This window comes from Capricornis sumatraensis, chromosome 6 (assembly GCF_032405125.1).
Source record: "Capricornis sumatraensis isolate serow.1 chromosome 6, serow.2, whole genome shotgun sequence".
NCBI lineage: Eukaryota > Metazoa > Chordata > Mammalia > Artiodactyla > Bovidae > Capricornis > Capricornis sumatraensis.
The window spans coordinates 56,749,616-56,763,288 of NC_091074.1; the positions used below are offsets into that span (position 1 = coordinate 56,749,616).

Here is a 13,673-nt window from a genome sequence, read left to right on the forward strand (position 1 = left end):
AGTTTTTCTACAATTCAAATAATCTGTATGCATTATCATAGAATTGCTATTTCTGTACTTACAAGGTGAATATCTTTTGCTGAACATAGCTCACCATTTTTTTTTTTTTTAATCATTCTCAAGATCTGTTGAATTTGGAAGACATCTGCAAACTGTCCCTTGGGACAAATCTAGCCTGCTGCCTGTGAGCTAAAAATGATTTTTTAAAACATTTTAAAATGGTTGAAAAACATCAAAAGAAGAACATTGTTTGATAGATGAAATTATATACAATTTAAATCTTATAAATAAAATTTCATTAGAATGCCATGATTACTTTTGTGCTACAATGTACTGGTGAGCAGTGGCCCACAGAGCCTAAAATATTTACTGTCTGGCCCTTCACAAAAATGTTTGCCAACTCCTAGTTTAGGTCTGTTTTAGTCAGTTTCAGGTACTATAGTAGAATGATATGTTCCTAAAAAAATATGTTCTTAGCATAAAGTAAGCATGGCTATTACAATTTACCAAATATTAAATTTTTACAATCATTTTTTTTCTGTTTTTAGGAGCTATGGCTGAGATAAGACTTTTAAAAGTCTTATCAATATCCCAGCAGTCAATTTACTGCTTTGAAATCGGTAGAAATTAGTTGCAAATAAAATCTTGATTTCAACCTTACAAATTATTTAATAATACTAAAATACAGGCACCAATTAAATTCTCTTAATAATATTTGAAATATATGCCCTGAAGTGATACAAACAACAGAGCAAAATCACTAGAGTCTTTTATGCTTTGTATAAGACATGTGCTAGCAGATTTTTTGAAGCATCTTTGTCTCTAGTTTTAATAACTGTAGTCTGAACTATGACATATTTATTTTTTAAATTAATTAATTAATTTAATTAATTTATTTTAATTGGAGGCTAATTACTTTACAATATTGTAGCGGTTTTTGCCATACATTACATGCTCAGTCTTGCCCATCTGATTCTTAGTATCTGTATTAGTTTTCTCTTGCTGCTGTATCAAATTACTACATACAGTCTATGGCCATACCATTCTGAATATACCTGGTCTTGTCAAATTACAACAAACTTTGTGCCTGAAAACAACAGAAATGTAGTAGCCTACACATCTATAGATCAGAGTTCTGATCTAGATCACAGGCCTAAAGTCAAGGTGTTATGAAGGCTGAGTTCCTTTCTGTAGGATATGTGGAGAATTTGTTTCCTTGCCTTTTGCAGTTTCTAGAGGCCACCTGCTTTCCTTGGATCACCGTCCCCTTCCTTTGTCTTCAAAGCCAGCGATGTTGGACCAAGTCCCTCTCACATCCCATCTTAGTCAGCTCAGGTTGCTACAGTAAAATACTATAGGATGGGTTGCTTAAACAACACACGTTTATTTTTCCACAGTTCTGGAGGATGGAAATTCCAAGATTAGGGTGCAAGCACAGAGAAGTGAAAGCTCTTTTCTTGATTTTGCAGATGGCCACCTTCTTGCTGTGCTGTTATATGATAGGGAGAGCAAGCTCTCTGGTGTCTCTAATAAGAAATAAGGACACTAATTGCATTATGGGGAAGCCTACCCTCATGACCTCATCTAAACCTAATTACCTCCCAAAGACCCTATCACCAAATGCCATCATGTTAGGGATTAGGACGTCAGCATAAATTTTTGGAGTATGTGATTCAGTCCACAGTACATCATCACTCTGACCTCCTCTTCTGTCTTCTCTTCCACATTTAAGGGCCATATGATTACAGTGGACATACTTGGATTTCCGATAATCTCCTTATTTTAAGGTCACTTGATCAGTTCAGTTCAGTTCAGTCACTCAGTCGTGTCCGACTCTTTGCAACCCCATGAATCGCAGCACGCCAGGCCTCCCTGTCCATAACCAACTCCCGGAGTTCACTCAGACTCACGTCCATCGAGTCAGTGATGCCATCCAGCCATCTCATCCTCTGTCGTCCCTTTCTCCTCCTGCCCCCAATCCCTCCCAGCATCAGAGTCTTTTCCACTGAGTCAACTCTTCGCATGAGGTGGCCAAAGTACTGGAGTTTCAGCTTTAGCATCATTCCTTCCAAAGAACAGCCAGGGCTGATCTCCTTCAGAATGGACTGGTTGGGTCTCCTTGCAGTCCAAGGGACTCTCAAGAGTCTTCTCCAACACCACAGTTCAAAAGCATCAATTCTTCGGCGCTCAGCCTTCTTCATAGTCCAACTCTCACATCCATACATGACTACTGGAAAAATCATAGCCTTGACTAGACGGACCTTAGTCGGCAAAGTAATGTCTCTGCTTTTGAATATGCTGTCTAGGTTGGTCATAACTTTTCTTCCAAGGAGTAAGCATCTTTTAATTTCATGGCTGCAGTCACCATCTGCAGTGATTTTGGAGCCCCAAAAAATAAAGTCTGACACTGTTTCCACTGTTTCCCCATCTATTTGCCATGAAGTGATGGTACTGGATGCCATGATCTTCGTTTTCTGAATGTTGAGCTTTACGCCAACTTTTTCACTCTAAACTTTCACTTTCATCAAGAGGCTTTTTAGTTCCTCTTCACTTAGACAACCTTAATTCCATTTGCAACCTTAATTCCCCCTTTGCATGTAAGGTAACATAATCACAGGTTTCAGGATTAGGATGTGGATATCTTTGGGGTCCACTATTGTACTTACCACATTATCATATCAGTCATATATTCATAGAGTCTAGACAAGCCAAGTTAACTCAGATTGGAAGCAAGTAGAAGGAGTCAAATTCAGTATCCTAATCGTTCCTTAAATTCTTGGGATCTTGAAGTCATACTGCCTTTAAATTTAAAAATGAAATTGGAAGAATTAAACAGAAAGGCATTATATATAACATATCCATTTATTTATATACATATCTATATCTACCTATCTATAAACAATTGTATTTATATACATTTATAAAGGTGCAATGGCCAATTTTATCTATTACTTGGCTAAGCTATGGTTGTTTGATCAAACACCAGTCTAGATGTTGCTTGTGTTTTTTATATGTGATTAATATTTGCATTTAGTAGACTTGAGTAAAGCAGATTTCTCTCCATAATGTAGGTGCATTTCAGCCTATTAGTTGAAGATCTTAAGAACAAAGACCGAGTTCACTCAAAGAAGAATGAATTCAACCACTACACTGCTGTCAGGTTCAAGACAACACTGACTCCTGCTAGAATTTCCAGTCTACTAATAAGTACTGCAAATTTCACTCTTGCCAGCTGCCACAATCTCATAAGCCAGTTCTTATAGATAGATTGATATTTAGATGAATGGATAGATAGATAGAGTTTGCTGTTTCTGTTTCTCTCGAAAAGTATCCATGTTAAAATTGAGGGAAGTCGGAAATTATCATAATTAAAAGTGAATTGGGTAAATTCAATGATAGAGGATATAAGCTGTACTTTACCTTATTTCAGTCAATGAGGAGAACCTGAAGTCAGTGCTTGCTTGGCAGCATGAAAGAGAATTGTTCCTTGTACTGTTGTTGTTGTTTAGTTGTTAAGTTGTGTCCAACTCTTTTACGACCCCATGGACTGTAGCCTGCCAGGTTCCTCTGTCCATGCAATTCTTCAGACAAGAGTACTGGAGTAGGTTGCATTTTCCTTCTTCAGGGAATCTTCCTGACCTAGGAATCAAACCCGTGGCTCTTGCATTGGCAGGCAGATTCTTTACCACTGAGACACCAGGGAAACCTGTTCCTTATATTGTCACTTTTAAATCTGAAGGTTATGAATATGTTGGAGGAGGTGGTGTTTGTGGAGTAGGAGGAGGTGGTGGAAGTTCTGAGCTAGGCAGGGGCCCTGTGTCAACATTTATCTACTGATATAACATATGCATGGGTGAATATGAAAAAATATAGTTATGTAATATACATCAAAATGAAATAATTTAAGGAAAAATGTAAAGTAAATGGTATGTAGATATGGCAAAAATCTTGGTGATATGCAGATTACTAAAGCTTAAGAAATGATAATGTAGAGAAATGATCATCAAATAAATCTGGCTAGGACTTAAGAGTCATGAAACCTGGATTCAGATCATGAATGTGATACTTACCAGTTTTAAGACTTCTAATTCTTTGGTAGTAAGATGGGTAAGATGGGAAAATATCACCAACCCAACTTATCTCCTAATCTTGTGAGTTTCATTGAATCTCATTAGTTTTTTTTTTTTTTGTCCAACAAACGTCTATCAAATTTATATTATATGTTGGACTTCCCAGGTGGCACTAGTGATAAGGAACCGAACTGCCAATGCAGGAGACACAGGAGACTCAGGTTCGATCCTTGGGTTGGAAAGATCCCCTGGAGGAAGGAGTGACAACCCACTCCAGTATTCTTGCCTAGAGAATCCTATGGACGGAGAAGCTTGGTGGGCTACAGTCCCTAGGGTCACAAAGAGTAGGACACGACTGAAGTAACTTAGCAGGCATGCAGATTACATGTTGGTAAAGAAAATACTGTGTAAAGTACATTATTACTGGAGGGAGAAATAGGCTTTTGAAATTTTTTATGATGAACTTGTATTTAAATTTAAACTCAAGGGTAGCCCTCACTCATTTCAAAAGATCATTAGCGTAAATTTAAATTAAAATAAGACATTTCTTTTCTTCACCAAATATGAAAATAAAATGAGTGTTAGTAGGTGAGGGCATAAAGATCAGAAACAGAAAGTGCCATTTTTCATTTAGTAACTTGAACACATAGAGAATCACCTTTAACTTGATCTTATTATTTATACAGTGCTGGGAATACACGTGGTACCTTGCAAAGTGAAAGTAGAAATGACAAGGTCTTTTCCCCAAGGAGCTCAGACTGAAACGTTGAACGAGTCAACACAGCGTAGCAGTGGAGTGCGTAACTGACAGATATGATGGGAAAGGTCAGGCTAGGGCTATGGGCAGACGATGTAGGAAATGAACCTTTCAAAGCTGAGGTGGGTTGAGATTGGGAAGACAGGAGGAAGAGTGTGCTTCAGATGTCTCAGTGGGATGAAATGGAAAATGTAGGGCAAAAGGGCTCACAGAGAGGCAATTAAAGTGTGCCCACATACCAAGAAGCAACTCAGAAAGAATCTGCATGCGTGCTAAGTCACTTGAGTTGTGCCTGACTCTTTGCGACACTGTAGACCATAGCCTGGTAGGTTTCTCTGTCTGTGGGATTCTTCAGACAAGGATACTGGAGTGGGTTGCTGTACCCTCCTCCAGGGGATTTTCCCAAACCAGGAATCCAACCTGCCACTCTTAGGTCTCCTGCATTGGCAGGCTGGTTTTTTACCACCAGCACCACCTGGGAAGCCCAGAAAGAATCTACTGGATATTATTTTCTTTATTCCTTGTTATTTCCAAATTTCTGTTCTGAACATGTGCCAGTGAATACACGGTTTTCTCCACTTCTGGTTTAAAAATTAAGGGTGAAAGTGGGCAACTAGATAAATATTTCCAGGGAAATTTAGTCAATTTGACAGTAGAAACCATTGCAAAGTGGGGAGAGTCACAGTATATCCTGGTGTTGGTAATGAGTTAATGAGTGCTCTGAAAAACACAAAGGTTTCCAAATTTCGTGATTGTTTATGACACTTGACCATTCAACCTTGCATGCTAATGGAGCTACCAGGATGGGTCCTTAGCCCTTTGTCTGTCTATACCAACCTCCCCACTATGTGTTCCTGAATAGCCAGCTGCTGCTGCTGCTAAGTCATTTCAGTCATGTCCGACTTTGTGTGACCCCATAGACGGTAGCCCACCAGGCTTCCCCGTCCCTGGGATTCTCCAGGCAAGAACACTGGATTGGGTTGCCATTTCCTTCTCCAATGCATGAAAGTGAAAAGTGAAAGAGAAGTCGCTCAGATGTGTCCGACTCTTCGCGACCCCCTGGACTGCAGCCTACCAGGCTCCTCCCTCCATGAGATTTTCCAGGCAAGAGTACTGGAGTAGTGTGCCATTGAATAGCCAGAGTTAATAGTTAAATTATGATGGCATCCTTTACAATATCGCTCTAGCTCCTCTAATTTTCTCCTACTTAGAGTCATAATAATCATTGTAACAACTAGTATCTGTTGAGGACTTAGTCTTTGCCAGGCACTATTTGAAGCACCTCACATGTAATATCTCAATTATTCCTCATAACAAGTAGTAGTAGAAAACTGTTTTACAGACAAAGAAGTGGAGACTCAGAAATGTAAAGTGATTCATTCAAGGTCATTCAACTAAAAAGTGGTAGTGGTGGTATTTGAACCTAGGTTTTCTTGCCCTAGCTCTCCCTCTTTACTGCCTCACTATTATTGCCGACCAGAAGGCCTTACAGAAGCTAGGAGGGAGTGAAAGGGTGTGAAACAGAACTACAGAGTCAAAATCACCTCACAGCATCATCTTCTCTTATCCCTGCCTCTCCAGAAAGAATCCCTTAAATGCCATCCCTGATAAGTTGCCACTTTGCTTCTCCTCAGATGCTACTGGTGACCTGGAACTTGGTGCCACATGAGGCAGCCTAGTCCATTTTTAGATAGCTCTAATTGTTACCCAGTTATTCCATATTTCGAACATCAATAATTTCTCTCCCTAACTTCACCTACTTGTCCTAGTTCTTTTTTCTGGAGCTCTACCAAATACAACTTTTCTTTCCTCTGATAGACATACTGTTAAATATTTGAAGAACTGAGGGATTTTGGACTGTCTCTTACTATACCCCAGCCTCCTTTTTTTCTACTTGCAGAAGAAGTGCAAGATTTTATTTTCTAAATGTGACAGGTCTTTGCGTTCATTTTTGTGAGAGCTTATTTATACCTATTAACCCAGAAGGACATTATTATGCATTGGAAAGATTAGCATTGTTCTAGGATTTGTTTGGTTGGGACAGTCAGTATACCTCTGTGCAGTCTTAATAGTTTAACATTCAGTTTCATTCATTTATTTCTCTGGCTTTGTGCTTGACCCAGGCTAGGCCCTGGTGTTCACCTGTAAGGATAAATCACTTATCTCTTCAAAACTTAAAAAAAAAGAGAGAGCGAGAGAGAGAGAGGAACACATGATAGTGAAAAAGTGCTTTTGTGAAGATGTAAGATATAAGATGTAGAGAAAAAAAGAACATGAGGTAGTTTTGGGTGTCATGAGTATGAGCCTCTTGGTGTGAATCTACTGAGTGAAGACTGAAACATTAGAGACTTGTAAGGACAAATTGGGTGGTATCATCAGGGAGAATAAGAGACTAGAGCAACTTTGGCAATGATTTATGGTATTTCTGGTCCTATCTGAGGAAGGACAAAAATTATAGACTATACAGATGAGATTATTTTTGTTAAATTGGGCATTGTAGCTGGTTATGAAAGTTGTGAGTTTTACAGTTGTCCATATAATATAGTATTCTTCATAAAAATTTCCAGGAGGCTTAAGACTTTCGTGTTTCAGTGAAAAACTTCAATTTTATTAAAAAAATTAATCTTTAGGAAGGCTTTTTTATTGGAACTGACTCCTTTTGCATGGGGAGATTGCTGCTCCCTTTCTTCTGGTGTGTCCTCCTTTTGTTTATTGGAAGGTGAATTGGCTCAAACTGGGAAGGTCACTAAACAGTCACCTGACTGGGGAAGACTCTTCTTCTTCAGAGCTCAGTTTCCTCATCTGTGAAGTAAGGCTGTAAGGCTAAGTTTCTTTCTAGTTCTGAGGATTATTAAGTCCTTTCTTATTTTGGTGTAGGGTTTTCCTGATATTTAAGGGCCTAGTATGGACATAAGTAGTTCATTACCCTTTTGACATCTGTGGTGTTGCAGATTGAATTGTTGGTTGCAATGCTTCATTTTCCTGCTATGCTGGTATTAGATTTATTCATGCCCTCACCAGGGCATTAGGGTGGACAAAGTATGTTTCTCTGTCCCTTGGCTTGAGGTTTGTCCAAAAGCGTGTTCTTTGCCCCTTGCTTTGACCAAAAGCAGCAGTGACATAAGCAAGGGCTTGAAACATACTTGTGCTTGGCTTGAGCACTGGTCCAGGGAGGGTGAGAGAATCTGAACCTAGACACAGACCAGACCTAGATACAACCCAAAGTTTAGAGCCCAGCCTACATCAGTTGAATCCCAGCAGGTGCATGAGTGAAAAATAAATGTTTTATATTTTTGCTGCTGATGTTTTGTAGTTCTTTATTTGGGAGGGTTAATTAATCGTGAAAGTAAGGCATACTTAATGTGTGTGTGCTCAGTTGCTTTAAGTGAAAGTGAAGTTGCTCAGTCGTGTCCGACTCTTTACGACCCCATGGACTGTAGCCTACCAGGCTGCTCTGTTCATAGGATTTTCAAGGCAATAGTCCTGGAGTGGATTGGCATTTCCTTCTCCAGGGGATCTTCCTGACCCAGGGATCGAACCTGGGTCTCCTGCATTGTAGACAGGCGCTTTACCATCTGAGCCACCAGGGAAGTTGCTTTAGTTGTGTCCAATTCTTTGTGACCCCATGGACTGTAGTCCGCCAGGCTCCTCTGTTCATGGGATTTCCCAGGCAAGAATACTGGAGTGGGTTGCCATTTCCTCCTCCAGGAATCTTCCTGACCACTGGAATCGAACCCACTTCTCCTGTGTCTTCTGTATTGGCAGGCAGATTTTTCACCACTGAGCTACCTGGGAAACCCTAATACTGTTTAGTCGTCAATTTTTTAGTTTAGTTTGGGTTTTTTTTTCATAGAGCTGCCAGTCATTAAAGATGGTTTTGTTTTTTAGCCCATTGATAATACTTCTGAGTGGAACCCCAAACCCTCAAGCTGGAATGACCCTTATTATTCAGGTTAGCTACCAGTATGCAGAATTTGGATTTAAATGCACACTAGGAGTCAGAGCCACTGAAGACCTCTAGGTCCCTTTGCTCCCAATACTGACTTCCTACTTCTCAGCCACAAACTTCATCCACAACATGTAAATATCTGGCATTTATATACTGCTGCCCAAGTTGGGGGGAGGGGAGGATTACAGTACAGGAAAGTTGGCATCAGCAGTCTTTGGGGGCCTAAGAGTCTTGAGAATTAATGGATTCTTTTCTACCATGCTGTGTTCCAAAATTAATCTGGTTTCTGCCTGCCATGAACTGACACAGATTGTTGTTTTATGGTTATTTAAGGCGCAGCATTTACCCTCCACAATTAGGCTATCCCCTGCTTTTCCATTTAATAAGATCAAACAAAGTGGTCCCCTGTTTATATTCTTGAAAGCTGTGAGCTGAGATACCCATTAGACCCATCATACTCACTTTTCTGCCCATCTGCAACTAGATCTTTTGGAATTTGATAGATTCACACTGTGTATCCAACACATCCTTAGGCTTGCTTAGGGAAACTGAAGAAAATTTAAAACAATCCCATATAACTGGAAGAAGGAAATCCCACGCTGTGGTCATGCACAGTTCTTTTTAGAAGAACTTGGTTTCATTGCATCTAGTATGTTATCTGGTGACGTTCCCTTGTTAATATTCTACAAGCTTTCCAGGCTCAGAACATTCATTCTCTAAGCTCTTTATGGTAGAGGTGACACAAAATAATTGAGGATGAAAGGGACTTTATGATGAAATGAACCAGGAAAAGTTATTTCAGTCAAGCATAGATTCTGAGTTTGTGTTTTCTTTGATAAGAAAGAGATTTCTACTCTGTAGTGATTTGTGGTAAAAGTCACCCAAGTATGATGCTGCCTTCTTGGATATTACAGGTAGAAGGCACGAGTGGAGACAGTCACTTACTCCTCCTCGGGGGGCACAGAAATAATTACCTGAATCATATTGGGATTTACACATCCTGAGTGTGACTGTTCCAATGCTACCTGTTAGTGGAATGACATAGCAACTGTTTTAGTCAAATGATGCAATAACAATAAAAATAAAACCTGGCCTAGTGAAAGTGAGTTTATAGTATGGAATCTTCAAAACTTGTTTTAGTGTCTATTAAACATTCTCACATACATTATTGCATTTATTTCTCAAAATAATCCTATGAGTATAGTTATTATACCCATATATCAAACATCATGCTCTTCTTTAGATGTACCTTGCAATTCATCTTCAGATCTGTAAGTCTCTTCTGTCCTTAGATCAGATGCTACTTAGAGGACAAATTTTTATATATCCTCATTATATATCCCCCAACATGATGATGAAGACATTCTATCATAGAGGTTAAGGAATTTGTCAAGGATCCCACAACTGATAAATTGCAGACTGAGATTCAAGCATTGCCTAGGCTAATAGCCTTTCAATTCTATGATAATGGCTTCCCTATAATACTTATAAATGCTTATAAACAATGCATTTGTTTGGTATTTTATATAATTTTTATGTTATGTTATGCTACATGATTTATATTATTCATGTATGTGACTACTTTAATAATTTGACCTGAAGATGTTAATAGTGTTCCTTTTACTCCCTGAGTAGAGACTAACTGAGGGTATAAAGAAAACAAAACAAGGTTTTTAACCCTTAGGATCTTCCTATCAGGACTGGGAAATTGGGCAGATAAACCAAAAGTAGAGATTTTCTGCTAATTCCTATGTGTGTGATGTTTTGGCCTTATTCCAAAACAAGATTCCTTTGTCTTCTCTTTCCAATTTTGCCAAACCCAGGATTTTCCAAACTCCCAGCCACTGTCTTGTAGGAGGTTGAGTGAAGGAACCCCTCATATGCAAACAGTTTTACCAATGAAGTTCTTTCCCTAGATTTTGCAAAGAAAAACAATGGGAAAGATTTTCTAATCTTTTGGCTCTAATTCCTCTACTGCATGGAGAATGCAATCATTCTAAGTAGTGTGTAAAATTAATTATAGTTGGAAGAGAGTTGCCAGGCTTGTGGATTCCCAGGGATGTAGGGGTTGGGGGTGGGGTGGGAATTGCCCTCCAGATACAGTCGATTTTTCCATAAATGTGTTTAGAAAATACCCATGTTTTTGTTTTCACTCCAGCATGACCTTGGTGTGGGATCCAAGGAAATTAATTTTACTGGGTCTGAATTTCCTTTTAAATTATGCAACTAAAAATGCTGATAGATCTTAGCCTGTGCTAATGTTGCATATGAGAACCAGATAATATCAATACCAGATAATATCAATACCAGATAATATCTAATTTAAAGTCTGTTCACCTTCATTTTAAAAACATTCTTTTTGTAGTTCTTTTAAATAGCAATTAATGGGTTTAAGCAATTAATGGGTTTAAGCTTTTGCTGGGAGTAGGGTGCTATGGAGGAATTATAATTATATATCACTTACTTATCTGTCACTTACTTTACTGTCAACAAGCAAATTTAAGACTACTGTATTTCATCTGAAATGGAATATAGATATAAAGTTTGAAGAGATGAGGCTTTTTTTTTTAAACATCAGATAATTAAGTGAAATTATTAGATAATTAAGTAAAGAAAACTATCTGAAATGACACATAACGTAGAGTACCATACTAGTCACACTTCATCTCTAAGGATAAGAATTATATAAAAATCTCTTGATTATACACTTAACTGTCTTCTAGGAGAGGCTCTTTGGGAAAAGTACATATAAGGTGGTCTATTGTAGAGACTCACTTTACTGTTTTCGTTTGAAAGATAGTGAAATATCTACCCCCTCTGTTTTCTAATCTTACTTTCCAGTGGCATCTTCATCTTATTTTTCTTCAGCAAAACTTCTACTGCGACCCTAAGCATGGCCTAGTTAGAAACTTATAACCAGTGATACATTTATTTAAGAGCAATTTAGGCACCTATGAGCAACTCCTTTTAGGGCACCATGTTGATCAGTAAAAGAATTCTGTTACATAACTGGACATTTTTTTTTTTTATCTTAAAGTTATAACCAGATCATTTTTAAGTTTGGAAATTTGTTTTTTTTATTTTTTAAATAATTATGCTTATTATAAAAAAAAACAGAAATTTCAGAAAAATATTAGAAAGTAGAGGGAGAAAATCACCCATATTTAACTATTCATGGTGAATTTTCTTCTCATTTTTTTTTTTTTTTAAACATCTTCTAGTTCTCCTTTATCTCAAACAAGCTTTTCGGAGGTTACTATTGACTCTCTTGGTCTTTCTGTTGTACGAACACCCAGATGTAATACATGTTTGTAACGCTTGGCTTTGTTTCAGGTGTATTGTTGCTCCTGTGCCCCATCTTCCCCTCGGTGTCATCTGCCCACTCCCACTGAGCTTTCTGATGAAGGCTGAGAATATTAATTTCTGGAGTAAATAACAGTCTTTAGGGATGCCAGGCATTGGTTCTAAGTGAGAAGCACTTCCTTTGATTACACATTTCCTTTACCAGATCTCTGAAGAAGCCCAGTGGTAAAGCTTTTGCTTAGAAGATCACAGGCTATAGTCACTAGTCTTTTCTAATTACAAGTAATGAGTTTCAGATTTTTTTCTTCCCTATTACATTCTGCTTTTGACCACTATGCTTAGATCACTTAATGTGGCAATAGATTATAAGATTTTAATTTCTCAGTGTAATGATGGAATTGTCAGGTGGTTATGTTCTGATGCTTGGTGCCAATTGGGACTGAGATTAAGTCCTAGTTTTTCTCATTTGCCAGTGAGGGACCTTGAAGAAGGCACTTTCTCTCTCTAAGATAGTTTTTTTTTTTTAATGTGAATAATAATGAAATTATAACAATCATGGGTGTGCTGTAGGGATTATGTGAGACAGTGGTAGAGAGGTTATAAGCACAGATTCCATAACTACCTGGATTCAAGCCAGCTACCTACTGGCAGTATAGCCTTGGGAAAGTTTCTTAACCTCTCTGTGCTTCTGATTTCTGAATAATTAAATGAGGATATTCACAGTTACTATTTTGTAAAATTGTTATGAGGGTTAAATAAGTTAATACATGGAAGCATACATCATAGTCATTAGCACAAGTGTTTAGTCGATGCTGGTTGTTTTTATTATTATTATTGGCGTTTATAAAGCCTGTCCCATAGTAAATCCTCAGTAGATATTTATTCTTATGATTCTTCTCTGGATTTTGTCACTGTTCTTTCTCCCCTTTTGTTCTTTGCTTAGCTTATTGAGATCAATAAATAGGACCTCACCCAAAGTGAGCACCAATAATCTTTGAAATTAGCAGCAGAGAAGAGCAACTCATGGGCGCTACTCTTTACCAGATCAGATAGATTTTCTCTTTTGCCACCTATTCTCCATTGACTAGAACAAGAAGGGTATTCTCAAGAAGGGTATACTCATCCCACTGTCCATATAAGTCATTATTCTATGCGGGTAATTATCCAGAGTTCCATTATCCTGGAGAATTATTTTAGAAATGGTTGTTTTTATTTATGCCCAGTTGACAAAAGAGGGATACCACCCTCGGAATCCTGCAGAAGCTTAGTATGCCTTTCAAAATAATAGAAGTTACTATTTAGGGGCAAAATTCTTTTTTTTTTTTTTTCTTGTATAGATTTGATAAGATGTCAGCATTAACAAAAGGAATGACCAATATGGTAGATCATCATTGCTAATGTCATTGATTTCCACCTATATTGCATATCATATACTAACACAAAAGAGATATAGTTACGGGTAGCCAAATGTATCTGAATATTCTTAGTCTATTTAATAGGCAGTAACTTTTTCCCTCTGAAGTAATGTCAAAAAGGATTTTATTGTATTTAATTTCAGAAATAGAATTTGTGATAGATTGGACAGGTACAGAAC

At 38.0% G+C, this 13,673-nt stretch overlaps 1 non-coding gene across 1 annotated transcript; it reads right to left on the reverse strand.

Moving 5' to 3' along the window:
- Positions 1-8,344: 8,344 nt before the first annotated feature.
- Positions 8,345-8,417, reverse strand: TRNAC-ACA (transfer RNA cysteine (anticodon ACA)). Its single transcript has one exon. It is a non-coding gene; the product is annotated as a tRNA-Cys (tRNA).
- Positions 8,418-13,673: the final 5,256 nt, after the last annotated feature.